At 41.3% G+C, this 6,253-nt stretch overlaps 1 long non-coding RNA gene across 1 annotated transcript; it reads right to left on the bottom strand.

Moving 5' to 3' along the window:
* Window positions 1–2,518: 2,518 nt before the first annotated feature.
* LOC115583836 (uncharacterized) lies at window positions 2,519–5,470 on the bottom strand. Its single transcript, XR_003984436.1, has 3 exons — window positions 4,913–5,470; window positions 4,411–4,700; window positions 2,519–4,289 (listed from the first exon to the last, which is right to left on the bottom strand). It is a non-coding gene; the product is annotated as an uncharacterized LOC115583836 (long non-coding RNA).
* Between the last annotated feature and the right edge of the window lie 783 nt (window positions 5,471–6,253).

The following is a 6,253-nucleotide window of genomic DNA, read 5'->3' as shown; positions in this document are numbered from 1 at the left end:
GTTTCAAAGAATGAGCGAGTAATAAAAATGGGGCGACATTGAAATAGATAAAGAAATTTAGGGAGAATGTTCATCTTTACTGAACTAAGTTTGCAAGTCAAAGAAAGACGAAGGACTGCCCATCGTGCAAAGTCAGTTTTACAGCGCTCAAGAAGTGGAGCAAAATTGGCCTGGAATAGTTTTGAGTATATCCGAGTGATGGTAACCCCAAGATATTTAAATGAATCCTTTACAATCTTAAATGATATGTCACTTTGCCGAGGGGGGGATGATGTAATAGGAAAATATTCACTCTTATGCAAATTAAGTTTGTACCCTGAGATGGCCCCGAAAGAACTGAGCAGAGATAAGACGTAAGGGAGAGTGGTATCAGGGTTAGAGAGAAAAAGAAGGAGGTCATCCGCATAGAGGGAAACCTTATGCGTCTGGCCTCCCCAAATAATACCCTCTATCCTATCATCCTGTCTCAAAGCTATGGCAAGAGGCTCAATAGCGATAGAAAACAAGAGGGGACTTAACGGACACCCCTGTCTTGTGCCTCTACCCAGATGGAAATGGTCAGAGAGTTGATAATTAGTAAGTACAGAAGCCATGGGTGATGCATATAAAAGCCTGATCCAAGAAATGAAATTTTGACCGAAACTAAACTTCTCTAGAGCAAAGTAACACTCAACATTCAACACGGTCAAAAGCCTTTTCCGCGCCCAGCGAAATTACAGCCTCAGCACTCAAATGTAGAGAAGGAGTATGCAAGATATTTGGTAGTCTTCGTACATTACAGAATGACTGTCTACCACGGACGAAACCAGTTTGGTCAATTGAAATGATGGAGGGGAGAATCATCTCCAAACGGAGACTTAGGGCTTTAGCCAAAATCTTAAAATCCTGATTAAGGAGGCTCATAGGTTGAAAAGAAGAGCAGCACTGAGGATCCTTGTCCTTTTTCAAGAGGAGCGAAATGGTGGCATGATACAAAGTCGGAGGAAGAGTTTTTGTATGAAAGGATTCAGTGTACATCGCATGCAAGAGGGGCACTAATTTGTCTGAAAAATGTTTTATAGAAGTCGGCTGGAAAGCCGTCCGGCCCTGCAGTCTTCCCGCTTTGCATCGCATTTGCTTTTGCATTTGCATTGAAGCAATAGATTTTTTTATAAATTCAGGGGTGATAGTTTCTTCAAGTAACAAAACATCCTCAGGTCTTACTTTGGGAATATTCAAATTACTAAAAAAATTGCCAAACTGGTCTGGACAGAGATGCAACTGCAAGGAACACACCATAAGAAAAGGATAAAAAAAACGAAAGAAATAAAAAAGTGAAAAAAATAGATATAAAGGAGAATCAAACACAAAAAAAGACCAACTAAACTGAAGTAGATGCACTTCATCCCCCCAAACGGGATGAAGCCAACCCCCCTACAACACTTCGTAACTGTATGTATATACATACTGCGATGCCTATTTAGCAGCATCCTGGCTAAATAGAACAAACAAGAAAATAGCAAACTTTTAATATTCTAGAAAATTTGCTAGATCTTCAAACCGGAGACAAACAACAAATCAAGGTCGTTAAGATGACCAAAAACAGAGCACAAAAGAGAATATATAGAAGGTGAGAGAAAACAACAAAACAAACAAAAAATCAGATACTGACGCTTTCAGACAGTGGACGACCCGACCCACAATCCTAAAGCGTCTGTATCTGACGAGTTGGGAAACCCAAAGCGTCAGCTTTACCATCTTACAAACAGGAGCTTTAAGCCATGTTAGCTCACCGCTACTGCGAAGTCAAGTGTCAGCTGCGCTGGTGGAATCACTGGAGGTCGCTGGCATATGTTGGTTAATGAAGCTGAAAGCCTCCGATGGCTCGGTAAAGCTCACCTTCTGGTTGTCCCACATGAAAACCAGACGGACGGGATGGTAGAGACGAAAGGTGACGTTAGCCTGGTGAAGTCTGCGTTTTACATCGGTAAATGAAGAGCGGAGCCGGGCCACCTCCGTGAATCCGCTTGTATTGGTACAGAATCGGTTCCCCGTGGCGGTTGGCGAGCCGAAGCACCAATTCGCGAACTCTGTAGCTGTGCATCCGAACCAGAAGTGGTCTTGGCTTGGCCTCAGCTGATGGTTTGGGTGCGGCGGTTCTGTGGACCTCATTTCACGGAGGAGGTTACACACAAATTCAGCCGGTTTAGGCATCTCCACTGATTCGGGCAGGCCAATAATGCGGATATTCTCTCTTGGTGTGTAATTGCTCAAGTAGTCAGTTTGTTTCTTCATGGCCCCGTTTTCCTTCGTTAGCCGCGCCACCGTCTCACCTAGCCCCGAGAGTTGGTCACAAGCGTCCGTCAAGGACACAAGAAAGGGGTCGACCGACACAGGAACTGGAGGGACAACAGCCAACCCAGGAAGAGGCTCAGGACCAGGAGGTGAATCACCGACCCAGGAATATAAGAGATGCAGAGACTGAGTCTCTGTGTCAGACTTTAGACTTTAGACTTTAAACTTTTATTTATCCCACATTGGGAAATTTACTTGTCGCAATAGCATACAGACATACAATAAGTACAGGACTAAAAAATACAAAAAAGATTTGAATAAGAGAGAAAAGATGGAAAAGGACTATACGTTATGTGCATTATATACACAGGAGGCAAAAATGTGCATTAGATACATTTAAATAAAGTGTCAGTGTCAGCTAAAAAAGGAACTGTCTGGGAGGTAGACTGGGAGCTGGCAGGTTCGGCTGGAGGTTGAGGCTGGTAGCTAGGAACCTGAGGATTGGCCAGAGAGGGGTGCCTGGGCCTGAGACTTGGCAGGCTTGCAAGGCGGGAATCTTGGAAATGGTTAAATCTCAAATCTCAATCTCAAATGGTTAAATTACAGGGCCAAACAACAGTACCAGTGTGGTAGCAGGCAGTGTCTTCAGCATCTTATATGACATCTGACATCACATTTCTGTCTAAAAAGTAGCGTCTGTCCCCAGCAGAAGAGCCAGGCGGCTCCCGCAGTTGAATGGCAGTGATTATGTCTCTGGAAACTTGTATTGAAAGAAATCACTGCAACTGTCAGCCCTCCTGACTAAGACTTCAGTGAACTTTCCCCCAGAAAACAGCCTCCCTTCCTTTGAGAAAGTGAGTCCAACAGCATCTGCTGCTTACTGATGGCAATTAAGTAATTATGTAATTATGTAATTTAGAGTGAAACACATAACTTTGACACTTTCCAGGATGTTTGGTGGGTCAATCACAACACATTAGAACTGCATGCATATGATTATAAACAGTATCAACATTCAACATTATCATGTGTACAAAGCACTTACACATTCCGGCTTCAGCTTTTAGCTTTATGGCTCTCAACATTACTGTTTTAGTCTGTCTCACAACTGTCATAAACCTCACTTCCAGAAGCAGAGGGGAGCTGTTTCCATTGAAGATTTTCTGATTAACTGAAAATTAATTACCTGTCTGAAAATCTACTCAAGAAAAAGTAAAAAGTAGTTCATTTAAAATCTACTTTAAGTAAAAGTTACTTAGTTACATTTAAAAAACGATAAAACAAGGCATGTTGTGAAAACAGTACAAAGGGTCATAAATCCAAAACTATCTTGTTTTTGATTAAAGAAAAATCAATACACACGTAAGTGCAATGACAACATAAAACATGTCAAGTTGCCAACACAGGACATTTAAGACCCTCGGAAAGATATAATGTGCAACTTTTAGTTCAGACCATCTCATAAAACGTTTTCAAACAATACATCAATTGAAAGTACCAAAATTGTTAGTTCTGAGTGCCATCCTTCTTTTCTTCAAACACAACATCATCATGGCTTTACATGGCTGCACACTTAATATCTAATGATAAATCATGTTTAAATAAACTTGATATGAACTCAGTGGCAAACTTATAAACTTAAAATGGCTCTGTCTCACTGTATGTCAGCATTAAAAAAGATATTTGCTTAAAAGCATTAGCCTACACACTTTTTGTTGAGTTTGAGCAGCAGGTGATTTTCAAAGTTAGTTGCACTCATCCTTGCTTGCTTTGCAGTGAACTGTAATCCAGCGCAACTGAAAAGCCGCTCACAAGCAGCTGAGGCAGGCAGGCCCGTGTTGAGTTTCAGAGAGAGTTCTTTGATATTTGGAAAGGAGTTCAGCAGATCCATTTTGTCTGAGGCACAGGCTAGGTACCCTTCCAACTCCCCTGTACCTTCTGGACTTCATTGAGGAGAAGAAATCATCTTCATCTGATGAATGTTGTCCAACTTTCTCAACCCCAGCCTCTTCCATCTGGTCAAGACAATCACAATAGTTGCAGTTATAATTTGAGCTGAGAGACTTACAGTATAGCACTTGTGTATAGCACAAGTGATTATATATCACTGTACAATATTATAAAATAATATCACACCTGTTTCAATGATATCAGGCCTATGTGTCCAGGTGGTTTTGAATTTCGCTAGAAGTATTGCTGCAGCGATCAGTCCTGGGTCCTCCATCATCTCATCAAAATGCTTTTGGACTCCATCCTGAATGGAGGATATCTCCTGCCTTCTGAGTATTGCTTGCAGTTGAATCTTCACTGGAAGAAGCCACCCTAAGTGTGTGTTGGTCTCCGACTGAAGAATGTTCAAGGCCTTTACCACAGATTTCATCACTGAGCAGTACTCAGTCAGGAAAGCAATTTCTGCTCGACTCAACCTGTATAACATAGATCAGATACATACAATGGTTGGCAAATCAAGCAGTAATAGTTTGAAATGTGTAGCCAAGTAAAACTGTAATTAAACAATTCCATACAAGTATTGAAAATACGGAATTATACAAGGTAGCTTCATGCACTGTTATTCACTTGTAATTAATGTCATTTGCGATAAACATTCCAAACTGTTAAAATGCTAATTAAAACTCACATTTTAATGAATGTTGAATTCCACCCCATTTGACTTGGCCACATGAGCTGGAGCTGGCAATTATCTTCCACAACTTCTGCTGCCATGTATGAACGACCCGTCTTATTCCACATGGCTTATCATTTCCCAAAGGCTATACTTGATAGCCTCTTGTATGTATTGTTCTTGTTTTCCTTCATGTCAGCATCTGTTGTGACTACCAAGTTTAACAAGTGGCATGCACACCTTTGGTGTGTGGGAAGCTGGTACTCCACGCCATTATCTTTCTCCAGGATGCTCAAAGTGTCCTGGTCGTTGGCATGAGCCTCCTCAGAAGACTCTTGGTCTGACTCTGACTCCATCCTCAGACTGGCTCTGCTCACCAAACACACTAAACGCTTTAATGAAGTTCTAGCCACTATCCGTGGTGGTTCTTAACTCTTTTCCCCCTATTCTATATTGACAGTGTGTGTTAGCAAGAGCCCCTGCAACAACATCAAGGGTGTGAGACCCCTTTAGCCTCTTGCATGCAAGTGCAGCGGATGTCCTCTCACATAAGGACCAAGGGGTGCTTGAGCCCCTGCCCTTTTTGCCTCGTATTAAAGAGTGCCCTTTTTGTGTTTTTTTAAATGAATAAATAAATTCCTGTTGTGCATAGGGACGTCAAACAAACAGCAGTATAAAAACACCCAGTTATCTACCGTACGCATGTCGTACGTAATATGGTGTTGGGAGTGTGTTGAGCCTTGAACCTCGTGAGGGCTAACAAGTCGCCTTCAACTTATTCAACGTGCTTAAAATGAGTTATAGTTCAGAAGAGCGCCCATTTGTGCTTGTTAATGAGAGTTAAGAGTAATCTGACAGCTGTCTGTGTCGGCTGTTTATCTTGCCACAAATCTTAAACTCGTTCAGATTTTGAGTTTACTGTGACTTTGCTGTTGTAAACATTGCTGTTCCTACTAACAGTCAGCTGTCACAGTAGTAATTTCTTGGTTTTGTCAGATTTTTTAGATGTGTAGCCTGTATTTCTAGTTTGCACTTGCCCTCCAATAAATAGCCAAATAATAAACCAGTGTTTTATTGCTTTTTAAGAATTGCAGCTCTTCCAAACCTCAGTATTATGATAATGTGATTAACTCATGTTGACAATAATTTATGACACGAAAGAAATGGCAATTGCATATCACTCATAGCTACACAAGATACACAGTTAAGTAGTTAGCCTTCTATAATTATTAATTTTTACATGAATTAATCTACATATTGTGTTATTAAGGCCTAAAAACAATTTGGTCTCAGACACGTACTGCCCTTTCCTGACTTTGAGCCCCTGCCCCTCCATAATCATGTACAGGTCCCTGG

This window comes from Sparus aurata, chromosome 6 (assembly GCF_900880675.1).
Source record: "Sparus aurata chromosome 6, fSpaAur1.1, whole genome shotgun sequence".
NCBI lineage: Eukaryota > Metazoa > Chordata > Actinopteri > Spariformes > Sparidae > Sparus > Sparus aurata.
The sequence above is the reverse complement of the archived record's forward strand: the minus strand, read 5'-3'. Positions and strand labels throughout refer to the sequence as shown.